Genomic DNA, 21,641 nt, shown 5'->3' on the forward strand with positions numbered 1-21,641 from the left:
CGAGCCGACCCACCCACCTTCACATGCCTGCAGCTCATCTGGAAACTACAAAGACCTGACGCCTGGGTGGCAGGCGCTGTGGTCAGAGAGACTTCCAGGAGTTGCATAAACACACAGTAACTCCTGTATATTTATTTATTTGTCTATTTAATAGGGTCCATACAGATAAACATTGTTAGGTAAGGATAAGCAATGCAACAGAATAATGTATATAGAGCATGTAGTTAAAAGCGAATTTGCAGCCACAGCCCTGGTTAAGCTTTTAACTGTTTTACAATATCAACAGACATGCCAAATAAAAAGACAGATGCTGGAGTAAAGTTGATAAAGTGGGAACAGGGAACATGGCCTCCGTTCTGTGCCAGGTGATTGATAATAAAACAAAACGTACCATAATGCTTGCTGTAGTATGAAATTAGCCTGAAGCAGGATTTGGTGATATAACAATAGACAGCATTACATAACTTTTCATTAATCAATCAGACTTATCAGACCAACACACCTACAGTCCACCCAGGTCCAGGTATTTTATGTTGCCAAATTGACTTTTTCTAAAGATTGTCAAGATTATAGAACTTTTGATTGACAGCTCCCTCACTATCTTGTGTTTCTTCATGTTTAAATTTTAAATTGTATGTTCTGACCTCGCCATGGTTTATGTGTGGTTATGTTTAGGCACGAAAAACACTTGGTTATGGTTAGGAAAAAATCCTGTTTTGGCTTAAAGTACCAGGTTTTGTCACCACAACCACCACTGGAAATGTGTCGACATCGCTTTGTAAACTTGTTTTTTGTTGCCACAACCACTCCTGGAAATGCCACATTGTCTTGTTAAAAACAAAACTGGTCTTGAAAAGTGGTCTGCTCCTTGGCAGATGTCTTGCCTAGGTGTCATACCATCCACCACCCTCTCCCTTCACGAGAGACTCAGCTCATAAACATGTAATGTAGACTATGTCACTTTAGGGATGTTGATGATACATATGAAACCTACAGATGTAACGTATCAGTGGTTTACAGAAATGCCCGATGCCAACATTTTTTCCTGCCAACTGGGCTGCATTCTTATTAGTTAACAGAGTTTGGTGGCCTGAGGGAGATCCTGTGGATTGAAACGTTGCCTTAAAAGGAGAAAAATGAGAAATAAACTGTTTAATTGGAACCCAACAGTGCGCAGACCTCCTTCGTGCCCTGTAGTGACATCACTCATTTCCCAGCCCAGGTCCAACTAACTTCAACCTGACTTGGTTTTATTAGTAAGACTAGTTGAAAACTCCTCTGTGGGAGTGCAGAGCTTTTAAGAAAAGTAAAATAGTAAAATTATCCCCTTGTTAAACCCAATTTGAGGTTTCATTAGGAGGAGTATCTAGTTTGCTGATGTTATTTTACAAGAAGGTTCTGTTACAAGTAATTTCTTAAACTGTGCTGACTGTGTGGAACAATGGAGCAAATCTAGCTGTCACAAACCCAAAGATTACATGTTCAATCCCTAAAACTGTCCCATAATGGCTAAAATCATCTTGACTGTGACAGTGAATCCCCACCTCCTCACTCAGGGCAATCTGCTCTGAATTAGAGCCTCATGTGAATCTAAACTCCACCACCTGCAACCACCAAATCTCCTTTCGCAGTATTCGCAGTATTGCGTAAGAGGGCCGGCCATGCCACAGGGGAATACCTCCTCAATCCTTCCAGGTAAACAAAACCCCGCAGAGGCTTGGCAGCTGCCTTTATTTCAGAAGCAGTGAGAGAGTTGGGAGCAGGATGGACTCAGCCCTGATACCTTTTAGTAAATCTCTCTGGTAGAGAGCAGGGCCAAAACATCAATTTAATATTTAATCACATTTTCATCTCAGGGCTCTCAGGAGCTTTCGTGCTGCTCCAACAGCAACATCAGGACTATGTGCTGTGAGATGGCCTGTTAATAAATGTTGAATAAGTCTGTGTAACGTTGCTTGAGGACAATGGGTCTGCCTTTCGTCTATTTTGAATTTCAATACCTCACTGCGTCTCCAGGGTGAGTTATTAGTTAATAATTGGGCATTTACTGGTTCACTTCCAATGTCTGTCTGTCAACAGGCGCTGTGGTTTGTAAAGTCGCTCTGGATGAGAGCGCCTGCTAAATGGCGAAAACGTAAATACCAGTCTATTTTGATTCTGAGGAATATTTGCCATCCGAGACGGTGGTGACCGTGAAAACAACATCAGGAACCCAGTGGTGGAATGTTCCCTCTCAGCGTTTTGTTATGAGCATCTTGTTACCACATTCACTCAGCTCAATATAGCATGTGGTATTCTGTATGGAAAAGATGGCAGAAATAGACGTCGCCAAACACAGCCAGTTGAGACACTGGACCTGTGGAAGCCAAAACAAGGATTATGTCTCATAAGAATGGTTATATATGGGAACCATACAGTCTACTGCATATATATAAGTGAATTTACATGAGCATTACAAGCCCATTAGAGGTAAAAATTTCCTGTCAAACAGTGCTTCTTACCTCCACTAATAAATTTCAGACTGTTAAAGGGTTTCAACACACATCATATACGTCTCTAAATTATTCCTGGAAATCTAAAACACATGATAAAGGAGGGGGGAAAAAAGATCCTTGAATGGAATTCCTGTTGGCCAGGAAGTGGATTTGGTGCCATGCAGACACAAAAACTAGACATGCCGCCCCAGAAATATTGTGCTGTTGTCGTGGCAACGAACCACACCACAACAATGTCGGCTGCTGAACCGGGGTGTTCTCCGTGGGCGCTCATGTGATTTCAAGGTTTGTGTGCGTCTCCATGTTTATGTATAGATCGGTGTGACTAAGGGTGAGAGCAAATAGTGCAGAGGAGGTGATTTGAGACTTGCCAAACATTATTAGCGTTGAGGATGCTTTCTACAGCAAACAGGCTGAAGTAAAGGAAAGGATTTATGTGTGTTTTGGATTTAGTTTTGCTCTGTTTACTAGTGGGTAAGCTGGATCATGACTTAATGTCTGGGCAGGACTGATACAGCGAGGATAATTCAGGTCATCTCAGAAATTGTAGCTGCAGAGTTAGGTAAGTGGAGGAATCATGTCCCGGCATATCAATGAATCACGGTAAACAGTGTTACTTCAGAGAAGTGCTGTGGCAATTTTCATCAGAGGCTTACCTGAATACAAAAGAAAAATGTGAATATTGTTGACTGCCTAAAAGCATTACACTGAATACGACAGTGTAGCCTCAACACTTTAACATTCTCAGGTAGCAGAAACGATGAGCCTGTTTACACCTCATACATATTGGGCAGATCGGACAGCTATCCCATCAACAGGCATTCTAGAGGGATTAGAATACAACTAGATGTAGACAGAGGTTGACAAGTTGTCTTTACTCCTACCAGTTGTAACTACATCAGTAAGAGATAGGAAGACCCTGCTAAGAAAACTTTCCCACCAGTTAAAAAACAGGTGCTAGAAAAGTTCATCAACGACGCTCAATATCTGAAGAGCTCTTACTCTGACCTTTAACGTAAGTTCTTTAGATCTTCCAGTTACTTTGAACAAAACAAAATCGGTGTGGCAGTGCCTGCTTTTCATTTCAATAAACTTGCAAAGGTTTATTTCTTTTGGGCTGCAGCTGCAGCTTGGGCTCAGCGGTGGCTCCCTCTTCCTATTCATTTCCGTCTCCTCTTACAGAATGGACTCTCCACCCAAGAATGAATGCTTCTTCCTCTATCATCCCCTTGGTCTCCTCAACATTCAGGCTGCAGTCACCCCAGTAGTAATAAAGATAAGTAATAGGTAATAAGGTCCCGGCTTGCTTCTGGCAGAATTCACTACGATCACGTCATCATACTGTGGTCGAAGCTCTGTGCTGTGACTCTGCTGCTGCTGTATGGCACAGACACTTCTAGTTTATGATTGTAGCGTCCATGGTATTAATAACACGCTTAGTATTTTACAAATCAGAGGGGTTTTTTTTCATTTGATCAACATGGACACTGGTATGGAAAACAAAGGTGGGGGCGATGGGCAAGTATGTAATCAGTTTGTAATAGCTGTAAGGCCAAACATCTTGACCAAGCCTGGTAAGCGATCTGTGGAAATAGTCACTTCCAGTGTCCTATCATATCCATTTCTACCCATGTGATAAAGGCAGCTGAAGCTACACAGAATTTCACTTAGAGCCAGTGAAGATGCTGAAACTTTTGTCTTCCTCACAGTCTATAAATTGGAATCAACTGTGTTATTGCTAATTGTTTATTGTTACAACTTAAAGAGCAGAGGTTATTCATCTTCTGATGCTTATGGGAGTTACCAAACACTACTCTCTGAACTAGAAGGGAGTGACCCTGATGTGCATACAGCCCAAGAAAACCAAGACAGGTTGGAATGAGATCTATGAGCTGGCCAACAGGGATGCCTTGATGTGATATGAGTGTACTAAAGTGCTTGAAATTACCAGTGTAAATGGGGCCTGTGTCAGATAATGGAAAAAATGGCCAGAAACAACTCCCAAAGTCTGAAGTCACGTCCTCAAAATGCTTATTTTGGCTGTGCGACAATGTATTCTGTTGACTTTGATATAAAAAAGACAAAAGCAGCAACAGGTTAATGGGATGATGACCATGTTCAAATGCACAATAAATCGGCCGCAGCTCTTTAACACCAGTCCGGAAAATGCTTTGAAAAAATTTATGGAGGTCACACAGAGGTGTAAATTGTAAGCAACGCTGTCCATCCAATAATAATAATAATACCAATGAAGGCCACTGAGCGTGGCCACAGACACCTATGAAATTCTACCAGCAGGTGTGGAAAGCGGTACTATGAATAACTGTCCAACAGATGGAGGGTTAGCTGATGTATGTGTTGCGCTTTTACCGCTCAAGGCTGCTGGACCCAACACAGAGCAATTTGGTCTTGGAGTCCCCCTGCTGATAATTCTGCAAATGGCCTTGTGGCTTCACACAACATGACATGCAGGGCCAAAGACAACATCCAGACTGCAGCTGTGGTGAAATAAAGACAAGGATGGAGAAATCGACAAGCTTTTTGGTGTGTCGTATTTAAGATGAAATTACATTAGTGGTGTTCAGAAACTCCAGGGCAGATAAGTCCAGTCTGTGCATTTGAAAAGGCTAAAGAAGCTAAACTTTTTAGCTGAAAAGTTGCTGTTCGGTCTTTGATATTTACATGTAAAGCAGTACGTCAACACTCACCACAGAAAAATCCTTAAAATCCAAACCCTAACAGCCAAAGTTGTGTTCCTTGAGTTGTGAAACTTGTTTCAGATGTTTACATTTCTGGAAAACACAACACAATGAAAACCAGGTTGTTTCATGACGCCGTTTCATTTTAATCCACTCAAATCTTGGAGTCGCGGATTTATTAGATGATTATCTGCAGCTCTGATTTGTGTAACAAAGGAGGAAAAAAAAGGCCTGTGGTCTGTAAGCAGCTGACAGGATCTCTGGACGGGGATTAAAGACACAAGGCACCGACAGGCCTCTGAAAACTACAATAAGTAATTTTGAAGTCTCCAATTGGTGCTTGTGTGTGACCAACTTTATATATCTGCAGCTGTGTGTGTGTGTGTGTCTGTGTGTGGTACAGAGAGCGAGAAGAAAAGAGAAAGTCTTGCGGGAGGATTAGGCTCGAGTCGGGGTGGCTTTTCAGGACTCCTGGCGGGTGTAAGATCTAATCTGGACATGCTGCATCTGGGCTCCGCGAGGTATGGCTTACTGTAACAAAGGACTGGCTAATGAGGGCCAGGGAACAGACTGCTCCCTCTATGCGCCCACACCACTGCACACCCATAATGCCCTTCTTCATACAACCCTCAGGGGGTACCGAGGGGTATGAACCCTACAATCGACTACCCAGAGGAGGTAGCAGGCTGCCCGGCGTTGATTAGGCAGATACTGGAGCAGATTGATTGCATTTCAGCTTCAGATAAGTAACTCAATCTCAGCGTAGGAGGCAATAACAGAGTCAGGTACTGCATATGAGGGTGTATAATATAATTTTACTGCATTCTCATATGCCAATGCGCTCAGAGGAGAGGAGGGAGTGCACACACAAAGCCAGACTTTCTCTCCTAAAGGGAAGATGACGAAACTGAGAGAGTAAATGAGGGCAAAGAAAGTAAGCGAGAGAAGCTGTTTGCAGTTGGGAATATCATAAACAGTCTGCTTAAAGCAATGAAAGAAATATACAATTTGAAACAGGCAGTGCAGCATGGCTTTTTCTGTTGTTCTGTTGGAGGAGAAAATAAAGTTTCAGCAGCAACACTATTAAATCAAGAAAATAATCAGCAGATTAATGGACACGAATAAAATAATCATTAGTTGCAGCCCTGGGTCGATCAATTGGTTGTGCAAGTAATCCTTTGTTGTAGCCCCAGCTTCATGTTCTGTGTATATTTGTGTTCAATGCACTGGCGGTCTTGTGTGGCACACTGGATGCGGACCGTGGCTTTGAGCCCGCTGTTGGCCGACTATTAAGGCATGCATTCTCCCTATCTTCCACTATCTGCCTGTTACCATTTTCAAAATCCCATCCACTAGAACAACCAACAACAACCTCTGAGCTAACAACTACACACTGAAACTGGCAAGTTTTGATGAATATTTGGATCATGCCATTAGGTTTGCCCTCTTTGTTCTATTGGTGAATTGTTATAAAGACCTACAACAAATAAAACAATGTGTGAACGCACCCCGTAAAAGCTCAGAATCCATCTCGCAGGACTCTCATGCCTGATGTTGATCTGTTTTCTGACATGGCCAGTCAGAGTTGATTCGCCACATGTTTTTACCCTGGCAGCAGCACGCACCAGTGACACTGACTTCAACAATTTACTGATTCGTTCCACTCCCAACGAGCTTCTGTGATATCATCGTTACATTGTTCTGCAAAAGCCAAATACAGCGAGAGAACTGTCTGTAATTTTAATGGGTTCAGTGAGCTCCTACAAAGCAAAAGCACAGTCATGCTTCACCTCCAGAGCACCAATTATCATATAATTTAGATTATTTTAATCACTAAAAGTTGAATCACACAGTCGACACACATCTGTTAGGCCTGCTGTTTTTGTGGTGTTTCTTTTTTGTAAAGAATTAGCCATTTTAATGTCAGGGTTCGCCTCCCCATGTGAAAATGTTCTACCAAAACAAGTTCACCTTAGACACTATTTTGCAAGAGCACCGCCGCTGCATCCTGGGCTTACTGTCGCCAAAGAAGACTGTGATTGGTCAGTAAAGATACGAACAAGCCAGAGCATTTTCCCATATAGCAGAATAACATGTGCTCCCACACCTTTCTCTAGCGCTGCCACAGCACCGTGGGGATGGGTCTGGCCATGCGAGACTGCTGGAGGTCACATAGAAAGTGTAATAAGTACACTAGCTGCCACTGTCATTCAGTTATCCTGCCTTAAACATGCAGTAGTATTGTAGAACATTGGTATTGTTGCAGCACTGGGTCATCAAATATGTAGGAACTAGAATGAGTATGTCCACATGTATAACTCACATTTTAATTTCAAGTAGGAGCCAATGTTTCCCTCAAGAAATGATCATGTTGCAACAACTGTCAAAGCTCCCATTAGAAGCCTTCATATTAAAACCCACTAGCAACACAATGACTGCCTTTTCTCATGCATGCTTTTGTTGTGAGGAGGAAGTTGGCAACAGCTTTCCTTTCATTTCAAGAAAGTATCCAACCAAAACATAAGTCATGACGCAACAGCTCCAAAAGCTACCAGTTTAACTCCCTGTGAGTCATGCCCACGGCATATTTATGAGCCACTGCATCTCTTCTCTTCCACTGGCAAAAACAACTATCAAAATTCACAGTTTGCTATGGAGACCATCTGTGTGGAGCAGAGAAGGAACACGCGGCAGCAAAAAACGTCCAGGAGAAAGAAAAAAAAATACAGGGGATTTCCTTCAAGACTGTGAAGGAGCTGTGGCTGCAGCGAGGAGAGGTTGTGGGTTGGACACTCACCCAAAAACTAACAGGGAAGACAAAAGCCTCAGAGCCCAGGGGGGGTTCACATGAGCTCAGCGTATTAGCGAGCTCCCCCAGTGAAGGAGCCCTGCTTGATCTGGACAATTGTCTCCAGAGGGTCCCTCGACACTTCCACACAAATGCCTCTGCCAATCAAGCATTCAGCAGACCGCTCATTCACTCCTCGGCAGCTGCTCTCAGACAGCAAAAAAAAGGAGCAAATATGTTTGTGATGACAGCCGTACCCCACCCCGTCTCAAACACCTCTTGAATAAATAAATAAATGTAAAAAAATAAAGTCCTCTCGTCATTGTTTAATTATTGCATCTCTCCTCATCGCTCAGATAGCTTCCCTCGGGAGATACCACATGGTTAAAAAGAAGTGAAGCAAGAAAGAGCCTCAGATTATCAGAAAGCACTAATGAAGACAGTTATACTCCTGTCAGACTGACACAGTGATGTGAGATAAGCTTGTGTTTAAAGGCAAAGATCAGTAGGTCCACATGCATTATCTGACCCACCTTTAAACCCTGCTTCTGTGCAATGTTTCTAACATTGCTTGGCTTAAGTTTGAAGGAGTGAATGTGCTTTTTGTAGTAACTCTACGATTATTATTACGCTCTTTATACTATACTGTAGCTTTGTTGAAATATTTAGTTGGCACCAGACGGGAGTAAAGCTCACCCGTTATTTTTAAATATATGGATATAAGTCAATTAAAAACATAGCCTTGCTACAAAATTATACAACATAATTCCTATAAGTGAACTGGTGTTCGTGACTGAGAGGAAAACATAAAATAACTGCCAGCCATGTGCTATTTCCAGTGCCAGCACCACAGCAACCACTTTTAATAAACTTAAGGTTGACAAATCTGTTTAGTAGATCTGTTTATGCCAGGTCTGAACTGCAGTAGCAGTGGCAGGTGTTGCGTGAGTGACCAGGGATTAACCTGTGAGAGCCGTCTTTATCAATGGGTCCAATTTAACACGTCAGACACAGGGTTTAAGTCAGTGGTGGGAATCTCTAGGCACCTCTTGATTTGATTCAGAGGGCTACGATGCTATATACAAGAGTTATAGATGTGTCTTGAGGCATCAAATTTTTTTGATTTCTGTATAGGATAAACAGTAGAAAACAGCACAGAGACCAGTGAAAATGTTGTGGTGGTTACTTCATTTTATAACTGTTACTTATTTGTGGCAGCCCGTCATTGCATTGTGCCAAAAAAGGGGCATAAATGAGTGCGTCATCCCAGGTGTCGTGTTTTCATCACTGCTGATTGGAGCGGTCGGAGCTGGAGCAGATAAATACCCTACTACTACAGAGTCATTTGTCCCAGGAATAAATGGCAATTGTGACCTTTCCCACTTAAGACAAAAAGCTAGATGTTAGCTGTTTGGTTTTTTGTCCAGTAGGAATAATTATAATAACTAAAATACAACAGATAGATTTAGTTCTATTGTCTTTTAGTAAAACAATAGTTGTAACAAATGTATGCCAACTTGTCGCTCAGTGCTCCAAAAACAGTTGAGCAAGCTTGGTGCCCGGCAGAACCTCGATCAACTTTCCCCTTTCCTGTTATACTTAGATACGCCATGTGCTAAGCTCGTCTTGCAAGAATAAGTTGCCACATCAATTATCAATCACAATCTAAACAGTCTTTTCCAAATGAGGCCCAAATGGCACATATGCAAAAGGCTGGCTCATTCAACAAGCTAGCAGTTAATTACTGGGACGCCACATTGCGCTGTCGAAGTAGTGTTTGTAATCAAAGCAACAAAGACAGCCTAAAACTATCTAGTACACAATGCTGCAACTGGCCAAGGTTTATTTTCCCCTAGGATGGTGTAGGCATGACCCACCATACTCTGCCTCACTCCGCATCCAGCCAAATGGCCATGGGGTCACCATGTGTCTTTTTGTCAGGCTTGTTCGACCTAGCAACAGTAACTAAGGAGGGCAGGACTTTGTATTGGCAAGGACTGTCCAATCCAGTCTTACAAAATTGTTAAAGCCAATTCCCGCATCAAAATATAATCTTTCAAGAGAATCATGATCCATCTAAGAATCAGTTTTTCCCCATACCCTTAGCTTGTGTGCTAAAGTGATTCTAGAAAGTCGCCTGAAAAAAAAAAGCCCTAAGTAAAACAGGATTCACCCAACATAAGACACCTCTATTCTACCCTGAACCCACCCAACACCATTAACCGCCCACGTCTGGAAACTCCATCATCCATCAGACACTGAGACACGCAGACAAACCCCTGATTCAAGACGTGAGGCTACCAAAATGCAAGAATAGGACGTATGGACTAACCTGTCCGCCCTGAATGTAAACTAAGTCACTCAGGTCTGAAAGGGCTCCATTAAGAAACTGTGACCGTTGGCCAACGTGTGCTTCATAAAGAGCCCATATAGCAGCGGTGTAAGCTGATATTGGAATTCCCTCGGCTGAGGTTTGAGGTTGAACTGCTGTAGACTCAAAAGGGTGGAGGGTCCACTCATTCCAGACACATGCCTGACGGATACATAATATTTCAGTGTAATGGGTGACAACACACATGGAAGGAGAACAGCTCTCATCATAATGAAATCCCATTTATTAAGGTGTTTATTCATTAAAAATACTCATGGTTTTCTTTATAGTTTAACTGCTGGAGCAGACATGGGATGAAAAGTAAACCAGGCTGGAATGCGGTGACAAGTACTCGAGTGCCACATGGTATGAAAACACGTGAGGTTAACATTGGGTAGGGTCCTCTACTGTGATTACACACATTTAAAACTGTATTAATGCTGGGGGTAGCTGACAGTGATTTTGATTTTGCCTTTACCTGAAGCATATTTACTCAATACAAAATACAATGTATTGATTTAACTAATAGGGGAGGAAATCTTTGGGAATCTCATGTTTAGATTCAGATTCTTGGTGTCATGATTAGATTCATAATTGATTCATGATTGAGCATGTGTGAGAAGGAAGGAAGCCTGCAACAGTCCTGTGCCTGAATAAGAATAGTAAAAAATAAAATGTAATCTATGTACAAATATTTTTGTCATAGAAGATAATGATTATTGAAAATAAGAACATGAATCGATCTTTTTCCACCACCACTACTAACAAATGTTTATGTAAGTCCCTGACACACATGAAGTGCTGGAATGATCAGTGGATTAATGAAGTGCACGAATGGCAAAGACTAAATTTGCACCAATTAAGGTAATTGATTAATTGTTTAAGTCACTTATCAAGTAAAGATAGCAAAGATTTGCCAATTCCAGCTGGCTTCCTGTCATTTTAATGGCGTGAAATAGACGTTGTTTTGCTTTTGATATAGCTAATGAAAGTATAGAATGACAATTAAAACAAGGAAAGAAGCCAGAAGATAACAAGCTGCAAAGGTCCATGGCCGAAAGCAAACCTGGAATGTTGCGACTACTGTAGATGGTATGTATCTAAAACCACTCAACCACCAGGAAGCCTTAATTTCTCAGTTTATAATATTACAAACTGAATATCTGTCCGATAAAACAAGCACTTTTGATGATGTCACGCTGCGAAGGAAAAATTTTATACAGTATATTCTTATTCCATTAATCTAAAGATTAATCAATCATAAAAATAATCATCAGCCCTACGGACATGCAAAAGCGAGTACAGAGAAGTGTGAACACCTCTGACTGCATCCACCCGAAGAATACCAAACACGTCATCTCTTGCATCCAGCCCGGCTCTCCTGGTCGCCTGGTGAAATATTCACAACTGCCATTTAAAATTCATAAGCAACTGGGGAGATGCTCCCAAACTCTAAAAATACTCCTTACAGCGTGATGGAATATGAAATATTCATCTTGGTATGAACTCTTTTGCAGCATCTGGCAATGTGGTGTTTACCTCGCTCACGTGCAGCGGCTCTGACATGTGTTCCTGCTGCTGTTCTGAACATTGCAGCCAAAACAGCAGCTGCTATTCTCTTGATTGTGATTATTACTGTAGATACTCATCCCACATGAAAGAGCACTGACACAGCTCTACAGAGAAGGGATGGGTCTGCATGCAAGATTGTGTCAACACTTTTCAGGCTTTTGGATCTGTAATGTGACTTTTCATCTTCTCAGTCTTCTACTGAGGTTTTCAAAAGAAGCTTGGAAAGTCTGTTGTCAAATCTTCTGATGTCATCGCTCTAATGAAAGGACAAAATCCTTGAACAAAATCCTCAATTTGGATAAAGAGATTCACCAGAGTTCACGATGTAAGACGCCAATCAGGGTTGTAGTCCGACCGCATTTGGTAAAAGCTTTATTTATCAGCTGGCTTCATTGGTGATTGAGAAGATGTTCCCCAGTGTTTCGTTATGCTGATTGGCTAAAGGAGTTTGTCTGTCAAGGTGAGTATTACTGCAAACTGAAAGTGTTGGGAGTAGCACCAGAGCCGGACTGATAGAGAACTAAACAGAATGCTGAGCTCTTGCATTCAGGATGGTCTTACCAGGCTACGTCATGAAAACTTTTTTCAACAAATTTTGACTTTTGGACTTTACAATGCTAGAGTTATTGGAAAGGTTTTGATCACACAACACTGACAGCCAATCAAAATCCATCCGAACTAACAGAGCATCAAGTTCAACATGGCACAAAACATTGAGGAGGGACTCATCATTGAGGTTCAAAAGATTGCCCCGTCTGACTAAACAAACGAGCTTTGAGGTCTTTACAATTATCATTCTTGGTGTGTACGGCCCTTTTAATATTAATGTAGTCTTATCTTTATCTACCACTGTGCAGAAATACTGCGTTAACACATAATACATAGATGCACAGGTCAAGTTTAAAACCTGATGTTTAAATTTTTCTGAAGGTTAAATGTTTTGCTTTGCTTACTACATCTTCTCAAGTATGAGGATTTTCTGTGTTTTACATGTATTGTTGCAAATATTTGGGTTGTTCACCATTTGCTTGACACAATGAGCATTATGAAGGCATCACATTTGGTTCTGGGATAATATAATGTCATTTGTTACTGTTTTCTGACCCTACATTTCTCTTACAGATGCCACAGGATTTTAGCACTCCAGCTTTTATGGAAACGCTGTGAATATTCTGTCTAGGGCGATATGGAGAAAGTCAAATATCACCATATTTTTGATCCAATACCTCTATATCGATATTGCAACAATATTGTACAGCTGACTATAGGTGATTTCACAAAATATATGGGCCTACACAATGAGATTTTCACATTAGCATCAGTACTGTGGATATAACAACTAACAATAGAGCTAGAACAGTCCAGTGAGTTCAGAAAATTACATCACTTTACTGTAATGCAGCCTTTAAAACCAGGAAAAGACAACATTAACGATATCTTAAATCTAAGATGATATCCAGTATCAAATCTCACTGTCAATATAATATTGTTATATAGTCCAGCCCTCATTCTGTCCACTAAAGACATTCATATGATATATTCATATGCTAGAGCACATTTAAATTATCAGAAATACTGATGCCAATGCGTTTTTGTAAAGGCATTCAGTGGACTGTAACAGTTTTGGTATGAGACAGATCTGGTATTGGTTATGAAGAGAGGCGCTCTGCACTGGAGCCAACACTGATGAGGGCTGTGGGACACGCCCTTTAAACAACACACACACACACACACACACACACACACACACACAGCCCCGGGCTGACCAAGAGCTGTAAATTACACCGCTATTATTATGATTCAAGCAAGAGGAGGAGTGTGAGGGAGAATGGGGAGAGAGAAAATGAGAGAAACAGACAGAAAAAGTGAGAGGAAGAGTTCAAGAGTCACTGTGGATGCCTGTAGTGTCTGAGAAAGGAATGATGGTCCTTGGAAAACACCATGGTGCTTTCCTACACATGGACTGAGCTGGAGCACATACAGTACTGTAGATCTACCCTCCTCCCCTCTCTGCTTTCTTCCATCCTTCACTTTCCTGCCAATGGGTGTGTCTTCTGAGCTCGCCCCCTTTTGCAGACACCCTTTGCAGCACTTCATCAAACCTCCAGGCTTAGCCGCAGTGGCTTCATCAATTAAGACGCTGACATGCACGCCCAGAAACTCACTTAGTGACATCATGTTGCATCTCATCAAATGGACCACATTGGTGCAAAACCGCAGTCAGTGTATGGATAAGATCCAGTTCAAGTGATGAGCCAAAGTGTTACAGGAGAAAATAAAAAGCAGTACAACTGAAACAATTAGTCAGTTGAAGCTTCTCCAGTGTAAAAATTTGCTGTTTTACTTTATTCTATATTGTTGTGTGCTACATGTCTTCAGGTTTTGACTGTTGAAGACATCGATTTCAACCCTAGGAAATTTGGATGGGCATAATTTTAACTGTTCTCTGACATGCCATTGGCTAAATGATCAAATAATCTACCTCTAATGGAAATTGATAATAGAAATAATCAGCTCTACTTACTTACTTAACCCTCTGAACGTTCCCATACAAACAGTCTGCCAGTGCCTAAATTAGTAGTTTTGCTTATTGTGATGTCATTTCCTGGAGTATCTTCGAATGCTTAATATCTTAAAATCTTAACAACCAAAGCTAAAAGGTTACGCAAGTCAATAAACCATAGTAACTGCTAAAAGTATTTAAATTACATCTTAAAAAAAATTTTTTCCATCAGATTTTACAAAATATGCGCTCAAAACATACTGATCCAAAAGATTTCTACATGTACAAACATAAACAAAATATTCCTTAACATTACGAAACTTATTTGAACTATATGCACTATTTAATCGTAGAGAAATGATCATGTTTATGAGCAGAGAGCAAAGGCACTGTGGCAGATTTATCATACATTCCTTTGGAGCCACCGCACATTTTCACACTGTATCACACCACATGTAATGCTGCATAATAACGTCATCATGAGCGTACAACATTACGACACAGAACACAGAAGCCTTAGTTTTCTGTTGCAAAAAGAATGAATGCTCTAGTTATAATGGTTCGTCTTTTAGATCGATTAAAACAGGGTCATGCAAACGACAAACTCCTGCGGCCATCTATGGGATGTCTACTTTTTAAGGGTTAAAAACTTAAATATCACAACCTAAGAAAACCTGACAAGCTTCCCGACATAGGATCACATGGTTTAATTTCTGCTATATGGAAAAAAACACTTACTGAGATGTCAGTCAGCAGCTTTCGTGCTGCTGCGGGGCAAGGCGTTCCTTCTGAGTTCATTTGGCAGTATCTCAGAGAGGATGCAGGTCTGATTTATGGCCCAAGCAATTCTGTGGATCAGCACGACTGTAATCAGAGAGGTTTTTTTTATATCTGAGCTGTCTGAGCTGCTGTCTAATGTCAGCTGGTACTTCTCAGTGAAGTCAGTGCAGGGCCTGGGGCTGCAGCCTGGGGTTACAGGACTGGGCTTACCAGTGGGAACAAAGATGGGGATAAGAACTTGACATAAGATGCTGGGAAAACTGACGTGAATCAAGAATTGGAAGCTGAGGGTCAGTTTCCTCAGAAGAGAAGGGGCGCCAGGACTAGTGAGTGAGATAAGGTCGTAGAATCAGGGTGAAATAAACGGAATACAGACAATGTGATGGCCCCAAGAGATGCTTGACTCAGTTGAAAAATGGTTTGGATGATGCGTAGCTGCTGCTAACCTCAGCCAGGACTGCCGTTCACAGCGGGGTTCAAGAGAGTTCATGTGACCTGCTGCAGACATACAGACAGACATGGGATTTATACAGGGCGGGGCAGGTGTGACCGAACAGTAATGTCCTGTATTAGCTGAGCAGAGAAGAATGTCGTCTTTCAGCTGAGCGCTAACGTCACTTGGTGGTGAATAGTTCATGAGCTGCCTGCTGTTTGATGTCTGTCTGCCTGTTAACAAGTAGTCAGACACATGTGATGTATAGACAGACATCCTACAGCCAGTCTTGTTTCATTCAATAGAGCTGATCGCACAAATATCAAACTGGATCAAAGCATTCTTTCAGTGCTGACTGTTTACCCAAGCAGCATCTCCTTTAACAGCTGACATCAGAGGCTCTTTGCAGCTACAACAGTCCCTGCTTTTCTTAAGCCTGTTCTCTGTGTGTCTGTCCAACAAAACCTAGTTATGTAATGAGGACCTGGGCCAGATGAGCTGAAGAAAAGACTATTTAGCTCTCCACCTCTCTCCCCGCAGAGTGGAGCAGCTCAGCCATTATTCACTGGAATGTTTTCCTCCCATGTTTGTCCAGGGGGGCTGAGACCCTGAAGCGCAGGGCTGACGAATCAGTGCTCTGTGTGAGTGTGTGTGTGTGTTTAACTGTCTGACCGTATGTTTTAATCTAGGTTAAATGATTCCATGTTGACTGATGAGTAAGCGTTTATAGGAACTGAATAATAAGTGTTTTTTACTCATTAATTTTACCGTCAAACGCACCCTTCACTTAACCGCACGAGAGTTGAAACAACATCAGAGTTGCATCAAGGGGACATCTTATCTCGCCTCAACATTCCTACATGTTTTCCAAAGTAAAATTCAGCCACTTTTCACAGTGCATTTGCAAGCTTTTCCAGCCCCTTACAGCTGTGGTAAATTGCATACTTATATACAGTACATACACTCAGTGGCCACTTCATTAGGTACACCTGTACAGTCTAGAACAATCCAATACATTTGTTCAGCCATAAAGTTAACGTTTATGATGCCTATAATGATCATGTTTTTTGACATTGTCGCAGAGTTGTTTATTTCTCAGTTTGTACCTTTGTGGTCATTCTTTGTCTCCTCTCTGAATTCAGAGGTTTTTGCAGGTCTGTAAATGCAGCGCAGGCAAACTTTTCATGACTTTATTTTTTCAACAGTTGGTTTTCAACAGAAGTTTGAGTCGCAGGGTGGATATCTGAGAAACAAAGTGTTTGATTAACACATTCGGAGTGCACGCTTTCCATGGAAATGCAGCCTGCTTCATCTAAAGTAAGTTGGAAAAATGATAGACAACACTTTAACTATAAAATTAACTAACAGTTAAGTCTGACATTCACTGCGGTGCTCTGTGGCTCTGTCTGTGCCCAGAGTATGCTCTGCCATGAAGGAAAGCCAGAGATGCAGCTCCCAAACTAGAATATCTAAATGTGGAGGTGGATACTGATGTGGCAGTGGACCACAAATAAATTAATATAGGAATCCTTGATATGTTTAGCAATGAGGTCATAGGGTTGTTGTGCGAACGGTGTTTCTAATCTTCTGCCCTCTATTGACCTCTTTTCCTCATGAAAGTCAACTATTATTTATTACCCTGTGAATGTGCCAGCTAAAGAAACTTGTAGCCATCTTCAGTGTGATGTTAGCCTAATTAAGAATTCCCCACTACGATTTATTTAGGAAAGCGCAGACAGCCCCATGGTGAAAAGCTGCAGGTCCTTTTCGCATATTTTACGGAGGGCTGCTCAAGGATTTGGTTCTTGTTTCAACCATTTATTTTTTGTTTTCTAGCCCAATATGTTGTTGTCTGTTTGCCTCCCAATGTTCCATCAAAGGGCACTCATCAAAGAAGACAAATCACACATATGCAGAGTCGCAGGTGAGGCTCAAGTGGACTCGTCTTCATTTTATGTAAAGGCAAACGCAATATGGCTCTAACTTATTTTATTTATTTAAAAAGTAAACTATTCAGTTAGATAGTTACTTATTATGAAAGTAGTGCAATTACAAGCATTTTTAGGCCTTCTAAAGCCAAACACAAAACCTTGAGAACACCACATTAAAATACAAGTATTTTCAAGGATTTCCAGCATTCATACAAACCCTGTTGCTTTTTCTAAGTAGGTAGTCAGGGCTTTATATTTTCATCTACGTTAATATCACTTTTTATACTTTCACAAATACAAAACCCCCACAAATATGTCAAAAAGCACAACAAACTCCAAAGAAACAACACCTTTAGTTAAATTCTTGCGTCAACAAGTCCATAAATTGTCATGTGCCCTTAAACACGACATTTAGCCAACTCTTACTTACTAGCTTACTGTTAGTCACTTTGGATTAACTCAGCAGCTAAATACCAGAGTGTGACCGTAAAGGATTTTAAAATTTCATCATGTGCTGCCCTCGGGTACATCCTGCAGCTTAACACCAGTAGATGATGTTCTAAACCCTGTGGTCTGTATGAAAGGCACGGTATGTACAGTTATGTAAATGTAAAAAACTTCTTCTCACTCAACCAGCGCAGACTGTTGCTCAGCTGGGTGCAGTTACATCAGGTAGTTGTCTGACATCGAGGGCAGCCAAAAATTACACAGCAGTAAAAACAGGTGGACTTCAGTTCTGGCCTTTGATACAGTACGTTTGTATTGGTTAGACTGTACTGTATGTTCCTAATAGTCGAGCCTCCCAGCAACTGGTAATTGCATTTTGTTATAGACTGTCAGAGTACGCTTATATGGTATTTTACTGCAGAAGAAAATAAGATGCCCTTAAATAAAATGTTGGTACACCACATGGCTGACCTTTGCAATAAGAAAACCACCATTTAACTTTCTCCTGTTGGCAAGTCGCTAACGTCCCTCCACCAGATGTTCTCTGTTACACCTCATCTTCCAGAACTCATCTGAAATGAATGAGTTCTTGTTTTGTGTATTCATGTTGTCAAGCTGGTGTAAATGCATGATTTGTATATATGGAGACTCTGAAATGACTTTAGGTTAATGTGCAAAGTCTAAATATGAAAAATGTATGAGGATGTGTCAACCAATCACACAGACACAGTGTCAAGGGGGGAAACATTGCACGCACTGCTGCACAACTGTACTGAGAATTATTATCTCAGCAGTGCTGGGAACAAAATTTCTTATATCAACATCCTAAATAATTTGAAGCACTGCAGGCACCAAAGTGTTAAATTCTCTATGGTCATTAATTATTTTTACGTTACTTTATCTCTTGAAGGTAAACTCGCCTTGCAGCAGCCATTAAGAATAAAGCACACCACATGCAGTACCTGCATATGATGTATAATATATATAAATAAATACAGTCAGTCCCCTGAAGAATCAGCTACTATCAAACACAAACTGCAGATCTGGAGGCAGAAGGCCAGAACGTCATATTTAAATCCTTATTAAAAAGAATTAAAAAAAAAACTTCCTCACATTACAGAATGATCACACGCTTACAACAGTGACTCAGCAGTGACTGTTTGTGCTGGGATGTAGCACATGTGTGAGCTTATGTCTTACTGTAAGAGGGAAAGAGAAAAAGGCTGCTGGTGGTACTGCGAGCCCAGATTGAGGGCCAGATGGCTTCACCAGCAAACAAAATTATTGGGCACACCCCTTGCCTCTCTGCCAGTTTGGTACGGTGACTGGCCTGAAGCCACATGACCAAACAACCAGTGTCTCTATGGCCATACATCCACTGGTTCATGTATTACTGCTTGTCTTCTATATATTTTTCTTTGCATCATACCCACCTTACTTCAATGTTCTTTGTTATATGTTTAATGATGACACAGATGAAGGCCCAAAGCAGAAACGTGCTAGTCTGACAATACAGTTGTTTTTTTATACTACAGGTGTTGGTGGAGCAAACACCACTGACATCCTCTTGTATGTGTGTGTGTTATGCAGGAGAAGTCGTCAGTGGTGGTGGTGCTGAGCTACAGCAACTGATTAAGCAATAAATCTGTTTCTAATCTGTTGGCAGGGAGACGACGGTTTCTTCTGGGGACAGAGAGAGGACTTGTGTATGACACCAAAACATACTACGGAGACGCAATTAACTATGTTTGCTACCGCTTAGTTAAACAGTACATACTAAACTGGGCAATATCTATACTTCCTACATGCAATAATGTGCATTCAGCCTGTCAATTTATTATATTTTGCTATATTACTCTTCACTTATTATATTGCTTTGTGATTTTTACCCATGCTTTTTGTTTTGCGCAACCTCCGCTGCTGTAATGATGCAAATTTACCCACTGTGGGACTAAGAAAGGATTATCTTATTTTATGTTATCTGATTTTCTTGATTAATCCTTTGGTTTGCACAACATTAGTAAACACAGAGAAAATGCTATTACAGTATCCTAGAGCCTAAAGTGACTTCGTCAGATGTCTAAAAACATCAAATTTACTATATTGTAAGGCCAAGAAAAGCAGCAAAGCCTCTCATTTGCAAACTTGTAAATGTCAAATTTGGTTGATCAGGCAACATTTCGACTATGCGAATGTAATATACATGCACGCCCATATCCTCAAGCCCCTTAATGCCATCTATCATAGTTCTTGTAGACTAACTACAGGTGAAATTTCTAGGACCCATCATTGTTCCTCTATGAGAAGGTAAGGCTGCCATCACTGACTTGACTTGAAGAGAACAACACTGTCTTTTTTGGTATTATCTACAAAGCTATCTTGATAAGCTACCTTCTTTATCGCCGTTTTTAAGACTTAAAAATATGGGATACCATATTTGTTCTTAAGATTGTATTACTTTGGAGATCCTGTATGTGAACACAGGGCTGGGGAAAACTACTTTCACCTATTATGCCCCGCAGAGGTGGAATAAACTTCAGGATTCTCTTAAAGTGGACAAATTTCTGACCCCAAAACAATTTAAGCTTTCACTGAACGGCGCTTTATATAATTAACACTCCTGCTTTTCTTAATGTGTCGGTTTTGTCGATATGAAATTTACTTGTTTTACTGTTCATGTTATCTTGTGTTTGTGTTGTATTTATGTTTTTATTGTAAAACTTAAAGCAACATTGCAAAAGATTATCTATCAATCTGAAATTTTGGCACTTTTGCTTGAAAAATGACAAACGATTAACTAATTACAAAAACAGTTGCTGATTAAGTTTTAGCTGATCAGACAACTGACTAACAGACTAAGAATTGCTGCTCTACGTAGTAATGGGAACCACAAAACAGTGGTAGGAAAACAATCAAATGCACGTGCACCCACACACACAAACACTGAGCTTTCATGGGCAAGTAAAATGGAATTAGGTTTCAAGGTCAGGGCCAAAGGTGAGAGGTTACATGTGAGTGACACCAGACAAGACACTTTCCCTTAATGGACACTTGAACAGATGAAGCCACTGCCTCTTTAAGTGAATGTTGTACTGTCTCAGACCAGGTGTGTGTGTATGTGTGTGTGAGTCCACAGGCTCAACAAACACCCCTTTAATTTTAGAAACCTGCAGTATTTCTGCTACTACTTAGGCCATTTGGCGAAAAAAAAAAAAAAAAGAAATGCCATAAATTTGTAACAAACTCAAACCAGAAATATGTTTTTTATATCATGCCTGGACTTTGAAGACTCACTGGGTCTATCCCGAACATCAAAGAGCCAGGACTTTTTCTGTCCAGCTATAAATGTATCCTCCCATAAAAACCAGCATTACATCACAGCAAAGAGCTTCCTGCCTTTAACCTGTGTGACTCCCCTGCCAATGAAAAGGCAATGTTAGCCGTGAAGAAAATCAATTGAAGCATTCAAACAGGTTGTTTATGTCCTATCAGTGGTAGGTGAAACATCTCTGAAGTGGCCATCAACCTGCCAAGAGGGCTGGGGATTGTTGACAGGGCAACAAGTCATGATTAAAAGGCTAGCAGAGAGAAAGTGTGAGGAGATAGATAGCAGCAGGGAGGG

General features: G+C 41.0%; 1 protein-coding gene across 1 annotated transcript in view; it reads right to left on the reverse strand.

The window, feature by feature from the left end:
- The window catches only part of LOC125881876 (rho GTPase-activating protein 21-like), a 111,771-nt gene that overhangs the window by 61,975 nt on the left and 28,155 nt on the right, over positions 1 to 21,641 (reverse strand). The gene's annotated exons all lie outside the window — the stretch shown is intronic.

The sequence above is a fragment of the Epinephelus fuscoguttatus genome, linkage group LG21 (assembly GCF_011397635.1).
Source record: "Epinephelus fuscoguttatus linkage group LG21, E.fuscoguttatus.final_Chr_v1".
In the NCBI taxonomy this organism is placed as follows: Eukaryota; Metazoa; Chordata; class Actinopteri; order Perciformes; family Serranidae; genus Epinephelus; species Epinephelus fuscoguttatus.